We start from the raw sequence: 15,615 nt of genomic DNA, 5'->3' as shown, positions 1-15,615 counted from the left end.
TGAAAGACATTTAAAAATCTTTTCTTCTTTAGTCAGTGTCTGACCTCAGGCCCAAAGGTCTATTTCTTATTTGAGTTTGATCTTTATAATCTTTTCCACATAAATAATGCAGATTCTCCTGCTGTTTAAGAGGTCTAAACTTTTGCTCTTAATCCATAAAACAGGGATGCTACTTTTATACAATCAAGTCGATTTAAAAAACTAAGGATGTTTTCTGGTAAATCGTCAAGAAAAAAGCAAATATGTGCAAGAACAAACAGATAAACATTTATAAATGTGTTGAAGTTTAATAACAGATGCACCAAGAGAACAATGACAAATAAGTATGATAAAGGAGGTTGTGTTTGTGGAACATCTGGATGCAGATATAGAAAAGGCGTGCAAAAGCAAAGCTGCTTAGATGCTTTTTAAAATGATTTTATTTTTAACCTAATAAAGTTACAGTAAGCTTTGTGCATCTTAGACTCACCTCATTTCCTCTCTGCTATCACTTTCTCTTGACCGCTGTATGATCAAAACTTTTTTTTTAAAAGTTTTATTTATGCCATAGTTCAAGTTAGAGAGCCTCTTCTTGTTTTTCAGCTTTACTTGGTTTCAGGCCGTCCAGTTAGATGCAGGTTGAGGATATAGAGATGATGCCTCTTCTCTGTCACTGTACCGATGAAATAACAACCAGAACAATGTGCAGGTTGTGTGTTTTTTTTTAACAGAGAACACACAGAGCGATGTAGGGGGAGCGTGTGTTGTTGTCTCTGTCATGCGTGGGCACCTATGTGGTCTGCCTCCTTTTAAACGTCTCACTCTCTGCTCCTGTAGAAAAAAAAAATAGCTGACATTTCACACAGGCAGTGGCTCGGCCACTGGCTTAATCAAGATCGTTCATAAATAGACGTCAGCAGAAATGCAGGTATGACCTGATGACTCATAGACCTGAGATGTGTCACTCAGCTCAGATCGAGTTATTAGTTGGGGATTTTCTTGAAATAATCATGCAAAACAATTGTGCACCGCTGAGACGAAGCTTGGCACTTTCTTTTGCATCTGAGAAAACAGGTTATGGCAAAGAACCGGTGATTTTTCTCCTTTTATCTTTGCAGATCTCTGGCAGCTCAAGGTGCTGTGGCTTATCTGGTCAGTACTGTTGAGAGCAGCTACTCACACACATACACCGACAAAAACAGCCCTTTTCCTGTCTCGGGCTTGCCATGTGTCACTTCTTGTAACAAAGTCCTCAAGAAACAAAAGTTCTCAGTATTACTCCTCGGCTTTGAGAGAGCTCCTCTACAACCATTGTTTATCAGTTTGTGGTCATGAAAGTGGCACAAAAAAGACATCTCTTTCTTTCTCATACACAAATACAGACATGTCCTCAGGCGAGCACATCAACATATTTCATGAAATCTGTAAACTTGTTTGGCAGGAATGATAAGAATCAGAACACGAGGATGGCTGAACATGACTGCTAGGTCACAACGGCGCAGCGGCAGAGAGTAAAACATCTGTCATAGCTTATTAACCGTGTGATGAAATCCCGTTTCTGTTCTTACGATAACCCCTCTGTGATTTACAGTCAGCACAATGATCTCGGAAAACAATTATGGGGTTTCCACCTTTCTTCTTTTAACTCGCAGGTATAACCTTTTACACTGGTTTGGTTTTATTTTCATTCCGACTAATCGAAACCAGAACTCGCTGCTTTTACTGTACCTTTGCAGTGTATGACCAGGAAGTCAGTTTGTGATGTGCACAGAGACAGCTCTGCAGCAGTAATCCCAAGCTGTGTTTGTAATCGGTTCAGTCCTGCACGGACAGTGTTCTTTGGGAATAATCTGATGGTTGCCGAGCTCCAGAGAGCACAAGAGGAGACGGCAAAGTCGTTCCCATGAACACAAGGGACCAATTAGTGTAAGGGAAGAAAAAAATAACTATTTCTTGTGTTTATCTTTTATTTTGGTTGCTTCTGATGCACAATCTATTACTAAATAGCAGCTAGAAGTAAAGATACAATAATGAGGATTTTTCCCAGTATGGATTTCAATTTTTTCTTTGAGGTCTGACCTCCTATTTTTAAATCTGAGCAAATCATAAAAAATAGGAAAACTGTAACTGATGTAAATGTATTTGAGTTTAATATAATAGACCTGTTCATCGTTAGCGATTAAAAGTATAATTTCTATAAAGGAAACATCAGCAGACTTTCCATTTGTAGATGATATTTAATATATAGAAAGAAAAAAAAATAAGTTTGCGCCTGTTAAAGTGCCTAAAAATTAGAGACACCCTAAACGGGCCATCCAGGCCGTCTTTTTTCCAATTTTCTGTGAGGTCTCACCTGACAGTTTCAATTATGATCAGATAAGAGACGAGCAAAATCCTTCAGATCTAAAAATATTGTCACTTGTTTATATTCCAAGAGTTAAAGTGAAGGGATTAAAAAATCCTATGCATTAAAACGAATCTAATATTCATTTGTTTTATCAGTTTATACATGTTTATGCATTTATAGATAGAAAATCTTTGCTCTAATGTGTCTGACCTGTGGCTCAGCAACAGCTCAAAGAGATTCACATGTTTTTTATCTATATGCAATCATCCAAGCATGCATATCTAACCTTTGGCCGAGTCTTCTTGAACTACAAAACAGTGCATAAAAGTGCAAAGCTGCTGGTAGTGATGTGTGAAATATTCACAGTTTTTTTTTTGTCTGATGCAGTGTTTGAGTAAAAAAAAAAAGATTTCTTTCATTATATATATATATAAAAAAAGATGATCCAGAACTAATTTTAATTCAAGTAATTAGTGCATCTCAATCTAAAAGGATATGTATTTTTTAAAAGAAAAAAATATTAACCAAATCACCCATTTCCGTCACTCTCTTTATCTCTAACTGAGACTTTTCCTGAAATTCCTGCAGAAAAACGTGTTCTCCTTCATCTCTCTGGTGTTTGCGCAGATTTTAGAGCTGAGGCTGATATCTCATCTAAAACCATTAATCGTCCTTCTTTGCCACCTCGATAATTATCGCTGTGGCAAAATAACAGCTCAGCAAACAGTGAAATTATACCTGCGGTAGGGAGTGAAGTAAATACCTGTTTTAGCCGCCAGCAAGTGTATTTATTAGACTGTCGCCAGTAAATAAGAGGCCTGTCTCGTTTCTTTTTTTTTTTCATGTGTGGCTCTTTGGGGATTCGGCGTGTGCACGCTCCTCAGTGCTCTGTAAAACTACTCTGTCAGACTGCTAATAGAGGAGAAAGATAACAATGATTTTCTTCCCACAAACCTCATCTATGGCATGTTGCAGCTAGTTTGTAAAGAAGGAAAAAAAAACTGGGCAAGTTAACTGTGATTGCTGCATTCCTGGACTCAAATATATGAAAGGTAACCCCCCCCCCAACCATTTGTGCTGTCAGTTACAGATGTGCCACCCTGGTTGTAGACTCAGAAGCTGCAGCTCATTTAGTGAAACTTCTTAGTAGGAATCATAAAAAGACAGTAAAAAGGGGGGGTTGCATTGTTGTAGCATGTTTAATTGCATTTATTTTGGTATGTTTTGCATACTGTTGATCCAGATTCCTTAGCTTGCTGATAAAAGCCTGACATTGTCTCTGCGTCCTCAGAATGGGCTTAGCGAGTCCTGCTCAGGGTCCGTCATCTCCGTTTCGTCACGCTCCTCCAAAGTGACATTCCTCCTGCTGGCTTCTTTTCATTCTACTTCTTATTTCCTGCAATTAAAGGATGTGTGCATGCAAGTTTTTCATGATTCAAATCACATTACACGTCCGTCCCACCATATAGATTTTCTGGGTTTTTTTTTTTTTTTTTTGCACATCTTCTTTTGTTGTGGCGCTTGTCTTTATCCAATCTGTGTAGGTTTTTTTTCCTGAACCCTTTGTTTGGAAGAGGAAGGGAAAAAAAATAAATAAGGAGAGCGATTTGGAGGAAAGCGCATCCCGCTAAGATCAGGTTGTTAATACCCACCCACGTACCCCAATGAAACAATTTCAACACACTGTATTCTCTCCGCCTGACACACACACTTTGCTTTAACAACTGTTTTGTTCGTCAGGCGATGGATGATTTATCCTTTGACAAGGGATTAAATCTGCACAGAAAAATATGCAGATAAAGAGGCACATCTTTTAGAAAGAGCCTCTTATTAGGAGCAGTTTGCCTTCATTTCCATGCAGATCCACTTCTTGGATCACCTGCAACCCTTTTTCCTCAGGATTGCTCTGTTTAAAAAAAAAAAAGTCCCCAGCATGACATGTTGACCTTCATCACCCCTCGCTCACAAAGCCATCTCCTTATCCTCCATCTCACGCACACAAACACTCCTGTCTAGCTGGCTCTATTAATTGTTTATTTGTTGCGATCCACGAGACAGAAATTAGAGTTTAATTATTCGGTCATGTGAAGGCCGGACCGTCCAGGCTGCAGTGGCAGAAAAGTAATTTTCTTTTAAAGAAACTGCTCCGCCTCTGATGCCTGTTGATTGTCTGGCAGCTAATTGGTTCTGTAATGTAATAAAGGAAGAGCTGAGAGTTGGGCTGATAAACAGGGTGACGAAGGGAGAACAAGTTTAGGACACAGGTTGATGCTATTGAAGAAGGGGGGGGGGCTGTTTTTAGGTTTTCAGAAGGGGCGGCGAAGACTGCACGCCGAAGCCGAGCGGATGTTGGTGTATGCGTGGGTGTTGCTGCACGTACAGTGCACGCCGCGCACATTGAAGAGGTGACTTGAGATTGGAGAGCTGCGGTGCGACGACTCGGCGGGGAGGTTGTTGCTGGCTTTTACTTGCAACACAAACAGGTTTGGTGTTTGTTGGTGCAGCGCAGAAGGCGGAGGCCAACCGGCACTAGCAGTTGATGTCAGCTGATCTGAGAAGGAGACCACTTGTTCTGCTTCTAATTCTGTCTGCTTCATGTGATTATAAACCAATTAAATACTGAGGAGCCAACAGTCGATTCCTTACACCCCCCCACCCCTTTCTATTCTGTCTCTGCTGTCTTCTTCAACAGCAAAACATGAACATAAATTATGAAAAATAGCTTTTTTGATATGATTCTTATTAACCTTTGTGTGTCCACCTCATTTGTTGACCTATCACATTCCAGTTTCTGTAATAAAGTTTTATTTTTATACTCTATGGGAAACAGTTGCTGTTTTCTCTAAGAAGATAACACTTGACAAATGATTAAAGGGCACATCATGTGTATAATTCTTATTCATGGTAAAATAAAACGAGGACCTGTATGTTCTACATTATTTCTCTGTACCTCATTTACTAAAAAATACCCAATTTGGTCCGTTTTTTTCTTTCCACTTTTAATGGCTGTCTGAGCTTGTGTGCCCACCCACTCACAGAGGCGTCTTTTTGACATATTCCTCAACAGATTTATTAAAATCCTCTAATAAATAACACCATTATGTTTGTGTTATTGTGAGAGATTCTTCAGAGTCAAAACGGGTGGCGGAGCTTAGCCCCCATGCTGTTTGTGTTTGCCGCTCAGACTAATTTGTATTAGGAGGCAAATAATCGTATTAATGCACATTAGAGGCATCATAAGTGGCGAGCATGAAGACATCACAGACACCTACGTGCTGCGAGGCGCTAAATAAAGACGCTCCTCAACACTGCGCCAACTGTGATGTTTCTTAGTCATGTTTTTCCTTTTGTGTTCTAATTATTGGTGCCTTTTAAAGAAAAGGAAATTGGCTTAATGAGAAGTAAAGATGAGACCTTAACCAGGAAGGCCAAAAATGATCGATGGTGAAGTGTTACCTGTGATAATACACACTCTGCAGGTGGTGCCGATATTTTGTCATTTCTAATGAGGCCTTTTTCATTCCTAGCCATGGGGAGTATAAAAAAAAGGAAGACAATCTTGCCTGCACACAGTGGATGTAGAATCCAGAGGCCTGTAAAAACCCACCCTGAACAGAGCTAAATCTGCATTCAGCCCATGATTAGCACACAACAAGGCTAGTATTTTTAAAACCAGCTTTCTGTGCTTCAAAGCCCATTTTTTTCTCCTCTTTTCTGCGAGGAAACAAAAAACCGCTATACGTTAATTGATAATCAGCAGTGTTGATTCCGTGGTGCATTCATTGCAAATCTGTGCCCTTCTGGATGTCAGAGGGTTTCCGCGAGGCGTCCTCCGTGCCAAAGCTTCGCCTGGCAGTGACGGCACCTGTTGGCTGGTGCCAAGGGCTGGCAGGGGTTATCAGCACTCTCTCTGATGGCGCCCGACAATCGCCGTGGAAAATGACTGCGGCTGTTTGCGTCATGCCAGAGAGAAAAAGAGCATTTGTCGACAATGGTTCGTTCGCTTTTCACTGTCGCTCGGCTACTGAGAGCGGCCGGGGAGGGGGCAGGGAGATAAAAACATGCAAAAGACATCAAATGTGACATCGAATTTGTAAAACATGTGAACATGCATGATGTTTTGCAGCAGTGCTGTGAAAGTCAGGGTGTCGCAAAGCAGAAGATGCAGGGAGAGTGATGGCAGTCGGTATCAGGGGCAGTCAGAGCAGAAACAGAGGAAGCTGTGCAAATAAATAAAAAAAAATAACAGATTAAAGGGAAAATCTCAGCTTTATAAATGTGACTGTTATACCAACCCAGTGTCTGCTGAACTGTTACACAAGTAGACCTCTTTTCTTCTTAAAGAGGCACAGATTAAGTGATCAACAACACTCTCCCAAACTGGCAGAGAGCACTGCAAAGATGCAACCAGATTTAAACCTGGATTATTCTATCAAATCTGTTTTAAAGATCAATGTTTTATTTGTTCAAGACACTGTATTATCAACGTCTGCAAATTAATAATCAAAATGAGAGTAGTTCTATTCTTATTTAGGGAGAAATGTTAATGATTTGGAGCCAAGACGCAGAATACCAAAATAATTTATAACCAGAAAAAACTAAATATTTTACAGTGGCACTCAGTGATTTTGAGAGCTATATATAGATTTAAAATATATAGTATTCTTTGTATTTTAGATATGTGTATATATGTGTGTATATGTATATATATATCTATATATATATGGATGAGATATATACATATATATATATATATCTCATTTTGAGTGATGACATGTCCTTTTGCTCAGTCTTGTAACCACACTTCACACCACATCTGTGTTTAGTTTACAGTGTTGGCATTTTACCGAAACCCTGAACATTGTGAGATAAAAATTGATGGTGAATCTGTGGAGCGGCCTCGGTTTGCTGGTGAAGACATCTTGGCTTGGGGCGGGAGGGGAGAGGGGGTCTAAAACCAGCAAAGCTCTTCCCTCCAGTTTACTGTGAAAAAAAGCCACAGAAGTAGGGCCCTTTTAAAATTCAGACACCCCCTCCAAACTTCACACTCAACCAGGTGTCAACCACGATGTTGTTCCATCACGGGCCTGAAAGATGAGTTTCACATTGTAGTTTTTCCGTTGAAAGCTTCGGCCCTTTGCTGCCTTTTTTTTTTCTTTTCTTTCTTTCTTTTTTTGGATCCTAATGTATTTTGAGATTAACAAACTTTTGACCTCTGTACAGAAGTGGGTGAATTGAAGATTTAGTTTCACATGTGCCTGACGATACACCTATGTGCTACTTTTTCTGTTTTTAATTATTCAACCTATTTTAAATTTCTTTTTTAATTTCTCTTTTAACTGATCACCTTTTTGTAACTCCCACATAGCGCTCCGTCCTCTCCCGAACCGAGCACCTCTGCGGAGCTGCCTCTTCGTTCTGACTCGATTTAATCAATACTCCCATCTTGTCTTGTGCCCTGCAAAGATTTGACATGAAAGAAGCGGCTTGCAAACGCCTGACCTGCTGGGTCGCCTTAAAACCTCTGGTACTGCTGTTATGATAGGTACACAGGCTTCCTGTTTTCTGTTGGTTTCCTGTTTTTGTTCTTACGCGACCTGGACAAAAGTGGCTTCTCACCTCTTAATTGTTGCAGCAATTAAGGAAGCAAAATGCAGTATTTTACATAGTTAATCTTTTGTATCATATCATGAAACTACTTGATAAACAGCATTTTGCCAGAATTGTGGCTTTTATTAAACATCCCACAGTAAACTGTTATTATAACCCCCCTCCACCAATGATTATATACAAACACTATATCCCTGTTTCTGTTGTCTGTTTCAACAGATTATCTCCCCTGAAATAATTGCAAAAATAACGTCAATGTCCAGCTGCTTCCTGAACATTTTGTCCTCCTTCCTCCTCGAATGTTTGACAGTTCAAACGTTTGTTGACAACATCAACAGAGATTATCCTGCTTCATATTTTGGGATAATCTACTTTGACATAATGGAAGTACTGTTTAAAGTTTATAAGGCGACAGTAGTAGAGACTCTGCAAATAGCCAATGTTTGAGATGAATTTTTATTACATTTCGTGTTTTTTCATCTCTATTTCATTTTAACGTATGATTTCCTAACTTTTAATGGAAGAGCGACAAGTATATATCTGTATCTACCTTAAACAACATGATCCATGAAGATGGAAAAATATTTAACTGATGGAGAAACAAAAATACCCTCATCAAAGTTATAGCAACTATAATCAGTTAATGTACAATAAATAATAATAATAATATAATAAAATAAAAAGTTTTTTTCTCCTATCCTTTTCTATTTAATAAAAGATTGCTTATGCTACAAGACAAGACATAGTTGGATACAAGTAAAATAAAAATCTGTTTGTTTCAAAGTAAAAAATCTCTAGTGTAGTTAAATGCCTAAAGTTAAATGGTTATTTCATTTTGGCCACTTTTTCCCAATAAATGTTGGTGAAATAAAAATGGAAAAAGCAAGTCCCAAAACACAGTCAGATTGTGTGTGTGTATCTATAAATGTAGGACCGCCTCCCTCTAATCAAGGCGATTAAATATTCCCGTGTGCACAGTCTGAGATCACACCACCGTGGACATGTGGGTGTGTGCAGGAATGCATGGTCGTTTATGTCTCTGTCTTCTAGGTGTGTGTGTGTGTGTGTGTGTGTGTGTTTCTCCACCTTCTCCACTTTTACTTTTCTCCACCAGGACTCTTTGTATCTTAAAACAGGTGGATATGCTCCAATAGAGAGAGTTATTGCAGTCTGTCTTTTACATAAAAACTTGCACTCCTCCAGGGCCGGCCAGAGGTTTTATTGGGGTTAAGGGAACATTTGAATTGGGAGCCACCAGAACACCACCATGCTCAACTGGTTCCACATTTTTCTTTTAGGGTACAATGTTTCACAGTTCACTGAGCTTTTTATCTGTTTGATAGCGTCTCTCTTACATTGTTTTAAAAATATGTAGTAAATATGTGGAATCTAAATGAAAAAATGATGTAGGATAAGTTAAATCCTCTGATGAATTAACCTCGCAGAGTAGTTTTGTACAATGTTTTAATGAGGAAAAGGGTAATGTTTAACCTTTCCTGCTCATAAAAACATCAAAATTAGTGAACTACTAGTGAATTAGGGCTGCAACTAATGATTAAGGGCTGCAAATCAATTAATCTATTTATTTTTTCAATTTATCAATATATAATCGGAGAGCAACAGGTTCGTTAAAGAAGAATTTTTGCAAAATTAAACCAGGTATAACTAAAACTTTTCCACTTGAGGAGTTCTGGATAGAGCATACTGACAGACGAAAAAAGATTTTATCTTAAATGCAAAATTTGTATATATTTTTTTTACAATTTGGGTATAATTGCTGCACAAAATGGGTTTCTCTGTCAGCTAAAGGCTGGTTTATAGAGTTTCTACACTCCAGTTAATGATTAATCGATTACTAAATTAGTTGATAATTATTTCTATAATCGATTATTCAAGATTAATCCGATTAATTGCTTCAGCCCTATAGTGAAGGTTTATTTAAGAGCTCTTACAACATGTTCGGGGAACCTGCACCAAGCATTAATACAGGCTGTAGTAAATACAGGATTAGTTTCATTACATTAATCAATAAAAAGGTAACTATAAAACTATAAAAATGTTTCAATGCATGAGTTTGATCTTCATTATAAGAATCCATCCTGACTAACTCATTGGAAACTTTAGGCTTAGAAAATAAAGCAGCCTCCATATAAGAAGACTATTTGTTCATAATGTAAGCGAATATCTGAATATTATTGGGGGGGATACAAAGCTAAACCTGAAACTCAAGCTTTTGTTTATCATCAGCCTCAACGTGCAGCCTTGCAAACCTCAGTAGAGCAGTAGTTGAAAAGTCATGCTCAACTGCATCATAAAAAAAATCACTCCATGTTTTTTTTTTCACCCACTATTACTGACATGACAGAAAGATTATTGCAGAGCATAACATGGCGGTGCTGAGGGTTTAGCACTGTTACAAGCTATAAGTAGCCACCATAATTAAAACTCCTGACAAAGACGGTTGTCGTGAACTCAGAACTTGGTTAGTCTATTCTCACGGTTTTAAAGTCGTATGTGCAGTGTGAGTTAAGCAAAGAAACATTCTTAAAAAAATAGGATTATGTTTGACGGTAGCAAGACAGATGTTAATTTAAACAAACTATTAGGAATCAACCTTTAAGCTTTGAAAAGGTTGATGATATTCTAAAGTAAAAGATGGTAGACTCCTCCTTACAGGAAGTCCTGTCCATTGCAGTTTGAAATCTTGAGTAAAATCAATAAGATATATGTTAACATTTTAGTTTTACATACCTTTGTGAATAAAAAATTCATATATTTTAGTTATTATGAGTATCTGATCATCTTATATTGGCCATCCTTATAGCTTCAGAAAAAATATAAATTATAACAAATTTGGAAATATTTTAAAACTGCTATTCCAATATTGACAGATCAATTAAAAAAAGTAGACTCATTCTTATAATATTTCAAAGACAGTCCAAAATGTTCAGATTCTGCTGAGAGCTACGAGCAGCTAATATCTGATCTACAACGGATCATCCAATTAGTATCAATCTTAACTAATGGCTGGTTCTGAATTAACCAAAACTAAATGTTTAAAACTTGAAAAACCACTTCATGCTCAAAAACACTGTTGTGGTTTATGTGAATGCTATTTTAAGAACTGTTTAACTGTCAAGTTTGTGTTGGTTGGCTATTTATAGGAAACCAATAAATACTGTATGTACAAAGGAAATGGAAGGTGGAGGTGGTGCACCACCAATAATCTTCTTGTGTGAAACATGTACTCAGAACAGAAAATGTAAAGTTAACCAGAGTAACTTTGTTATAGATAATTAAGTCCGCCTTCAAGTAAGTTTGTTAATGTCTTTTTTTTTTTTATACAACTTTACTCTTATTTGCCAATTTTATAAAAATTCCTATATCCTTTTATCTGTTTCAAACAGGATGATAATTCTAGGCGCACTGCCTCCTTCCTCTGCAGTATCTGTACTTTTCTATGTAAATATCCACTAAATGCAAACATGAAAATAGTTTGGAGTTTAAAAGATTATTACTCACATACAGCTATGACAGTTTGGTGATAAAAATGGGGAATTAGGGATGTGATTTAGTCTTTTGGTACAGTAGCTTCATCCTCTGGGACAAACCATCCTAGTTGATTTATCAAATCATTTATACTGAAAAGGGAGAGTTATCTACTAGACATAAAATCATAGCAGCTTATAACCTTTTTAGCCTGACTTCAAAAAGAACCGAAGAAAATAAATTAGTAGATCTAAAAATGAAAAAAAATCGTAAACTAAGTATATTATTTAGACCATTATATATGGTTTGATTTTCTGTTTATTTTGGTTAATCGTGATAAATTGAGATTATAGAAAATGAAACTAAATTCAGTTCTAAAAATTATATAATGTTGTATAGAAGCAATTAAAAACAGGATTATTCGAGAATGTAAACGTTGCATTATAGCTCACCTAATTAAATGAACTTAAAACAGTTCCCCAAACCTTCCATGTATAGGAAAAGCCATTAAAGACAATTCAAGAATATAGATGGAAAGTTCATTCGATGGAAAAAATGTGGCAGAAAAGTATGTGGCTCAGGGCTTACCACAACTTTCAGCTGGTTGTGAAGCAAATCTCTTCAAAGAATTTGATTGAGATTCACAAAGCATGGACTGCAGCTGGAATCAGTGCTGCAAAAAGCGCAACATGCATGATATAATTAGGACATGGACTACAACTGTCAGATTCATTTTGTTTAGCCAGTCCTGAATCAGAGGCAACTTCAGAAGTATCTTAATTGGGTTAGGGAGGAAAAAGGACCGGACTGTTGCTCAGTAGCCCACAGTCCTCTTTCAAATGACAGCACATTTTTCATCTTATTTAGAAATCAAGGTCCCAAAGTCTGAAGAAAGAGCAGGAAGAAACAGAATCCTGAATGCTTGAGATCCAGAGTAAATCCTCTATTTTCAGTGATGATTAGTGGAGCCATGTCACCTGCCTGTTTTGTTCCGCCATACAGTATTTTAATTCATCCAAAGTCAGCACAGCCTCTGCTATCCTCTACTGACGAGCTTTATGGAGATGCTGATTTCATTTCCCAGCAGGATCTGGCATCAGCCCACACAGCCAAAACTACCAAACTTGCTTTAATGAGCATCGTATCCTGTGCTTGATTGCCCAGCTTGCTAGTCTGACCTAAACCCCATGGAGAATCCATGGAGTACTGCCAAGAGGAAGATGAGAGACAAGAACTAACAATGCAGACAAGATGAAGGCCACTATTAAAGTAACCCCCGCTTTTGTTGCAAAAATGGTGCCACCCAAGTATTAAGTGCACATAATGTAAATCCCTATGATCCTGGGGTCTGAGGTCTGGATACTTCCACAGCGTGCATTCAAGCTCTCCACAATCCCATTAATGAACTCATTATTTTGTGGGAGTGTTGGACTAGTGGTTAGAGCAGTGCGCTTTTGCTTTGAGAAGGTTGCAAGTACCAACTAGTAGTAGCCTCCGCTCTGGGTTCCTTAGCAAGACCCTTAACCCCACACTGCTTCCCGGGCGCCGCACAGTGGCAGCCCACTGCCATGGGTTAAATTCAGACAATGAATTTCCCCATTGTGGGACAATAAATGGATTAACTTTTTTTTTGTTTAGTATGAAAGGAGAGATGCATTTGACAGGAAAGGCACACCAGACCTCAAGGGCAGGAAATTAAGTCACGTTTTTGCTTAAATAGTATTTTTTATTTTGGTTCAATATTAGTATTATGTTGGAAATCGAATTTGGCGTTTTTATTCACTGTAATTCATAGGAAAAAAAAGGCATTGGCATACATACTAAGTGGTTAAATCATTTTTAGGATGAGCAAGTTTAACAGAATCAGAAATACTTTAATAATCCTAGAGGGAAATAACTTTTGTTACACGTATATATATATATATATATATATATATATATATATATATATATATATACACACGACAAACCACACAAGATAATAAAAATATAAATATACACACATATAACTCTTCTAAATATATATATATATATATATATATATGCGTATAACTATGCATATTAATCACTGAAATAACTGTAAAGTGCTTTGAGATGAGATGTGTTGTGAATTGGCACTATATAAATAAACTGAATTGAATTGAAATGGAGAACTTGGAGCTTTTTAATCTTTAAAAAAAGTCGTAATTAAAAAAAATCTGAACTATCCCTTTAAGCTAAATCGTTTGTGTAAATGTGCTCTCGGTCGCCCCCCTCTGGCCTTTAGGGGTCACTAAGCGGTCTCGTAGTTCGCTAATACCTCGGTCTGGCTCTTTTCCAGTCTATGTAATGTCTCTCACCTCCAGATAAGGATTTATAAATATATTTATCCCCCTCTGCTGCGCTTCTGGAGATGAGGAGGAGAAAAAGGGGGAAAGCGCAGGCGGGCAGGCAGCACCAGCAGCGGGGAGAGCAGAGCAGTGAGGGGGGTGGGGGGGTGATGAGTCAATACAACTAATAATTTAATGGGGACAGAGAGGGAGAGACGGAGTGAGAGGGGCAGAGACAGAAAGAAAGAAAGAAAGAGAAACAGAAGAGGAGCTCCGTCCGGACGCCAATCCCCATCCAACAGACAGGACGCCTCCTACTATCACCACCACCGCCGGCGGGGGCTGCTCGCCTATCCGTCCACATCGAGGCTTTATCGGCTGTTACCCGGACCGCGCGGCAGCGGCGGCGGTGTGGATGTCGCGGAGCGAACTAGAGCCGAACTCCCCTCTGTAGTTGTAACCGATGTAGCCGCGGTTAGAGGCGGCTATAACCCGCTCACTCTCCGCTAAATGTCGCCGGTTTCACAGCTCTGCGTCTGTTTCCTCCAGCTGGACGGAATGAGCTAACGTCGAGCAGCGCTCACCGATGCTCGCCTGTCGGGCTCCACATCGACCCTCGCAGCGGCTCACAGACACCGGCTTGTTGTTGTTGTTGATCCGCTGCGCTGCCGAGAAGAGCCGGAGGAAGCGGCTGGTTCATCTTTCAGCTCAGCCTCCTGCTGTCATGCACACGGAGTCCGACTAAAGAGGCAGGACTCAGGAGTTGCTATTTTTCCTCCTTTCTTTTTAATCTTTTTTTTTTTTTTTAAAGAAACATTGTTTCTACCCTGGCTAAACTTGAAGGAGACGCGTTTTCCAGGCGGTGTTTTATGTTCTCCAGAGCTGAAGTTCTAGGATTCAGGTTGGTTTTCATCCACAGCGTTATCACACCATGACTACAGGGAAAAGCAGAAATACTGGCTTACACAGCGAGACACATGAGCCACAACTCTATGCTGTCTTTAAAAAAATATAAACCATATTCTGTCTAAAAAGGGTGAATAAAACCCTTTTTATTTAGTCTGTTTTACAGGTGTCAGTAGAATCCAGAATCCTAACTGCTGCTGCTTTTTCTCCAATCAAGTCAATCCTGTTTATAAAAGCGTGGATGTCTAAATTATAATTATAAATCTTTTATAAAACCTACCAGAATATCTTCTAGAAGTAATCTAGAGCCAGCAATTTTTTTTTTTTACCTTAAAAAGAACCAGGTTGGGGATTAAAGGTCAGAACTGAAGTTGTTTCAATCAGCAATCCCTTGAAAGCTAAAATCAGTTTTTATGATTTAACTTTACTTTTAGGTTTCGTTGCATTTTTTTTTTTCTTTCAGTAAATTTTGGGTCTAAATGCTTCTAAATCCTATTCTCTTCATCCATCCTTCCCTAAACTCCGATTTGCCCCATTTAACTTTTTCTCCTGTTTTGTGTTTGAAGGTCATTTAAAAATCCTGACCTGGATCTGGACAGCATCCGGCTCTGGATTCCTCCCCAGCCCCTTTCCTCCTCAAATTAGTTTGCCTCATTGCATGTTATGAATGGGGGTGTTCATGATCTTTTGCGTGGGGTTGGAAGATTTTGCCCTTTTCTCTGGTTGAGCATTCCAGCTCACGTCCGTCAGCACGCCGTTAACCTGCACGCATCATTACATTTTCCACCTTAACGAGTGAGATCGGATTGAACCAGGATTGTGCTGAGCTGTATCCGAGCTCTGAAGCACCTGTGGGTGCTGCAGCCTTCCCACATTTACAATTTCGATGACTGCCCTTATGACTCAGCAGCTGCCTGCTGTCAACTTTCCTCGAGCCACGTTGTCCCCACCGTCCCGGGCTCGTAAACTTACTGT

The 15,615-nt window shown here is 38.8% G+C and overlaps 1 protein-coding gene across 6 annotated transcripts in view; it reads left to right on the top strand.

Moving 5' to 3' along the window:
* Window positions 1-15,615, top strand: part of LOC119790060 (DNA-binding protein SATB1) — an 80,188-nt gene that overhangs the window by 747 nt on the left and 63,826 nt on the right. Inside the window, exon 2 of one of the 6 annotated variants that reach the window (XM_038295380.1) lies at window positions 1,098-1,131. The exons of 4 other annotated variants lie outside the window; for them this stretch is intronic. The gene's annotated coding sequence lies outside the window, so the exon portion shown is untranslated. Of the gene's footprint in view, window positions 1-1,097; window positions 1,132-13,704; window positions 14,636-15,615 lie in introns of those variants that run through there. One more of the 6 variants, XM_038295379.1, reaches the window with a different exon arrangement.

Source organism: Cyprinodon tularosa, unplaced genomic scaffold, assembly GCF_016077235.1.
Source record: "Cyprinodon tularosa strain WSP-4 unplaced genomic scaffold, ASM1607723v1 ctg354, whole genome shotgun sequence".
Classification (NCBI taxonomy): Eukaryota; Metazoa; Chordata; class Actinopteri; order Cyprinodontiformes; family Cyprinodontidae; genus Cyprinodon; species Cyprinodon tularosa.
The sequence above is the reverse complement of the archived record's forward strand: the minus strand, read 5'-3'. Positions and strand labels throughout refer to the sequence as shown.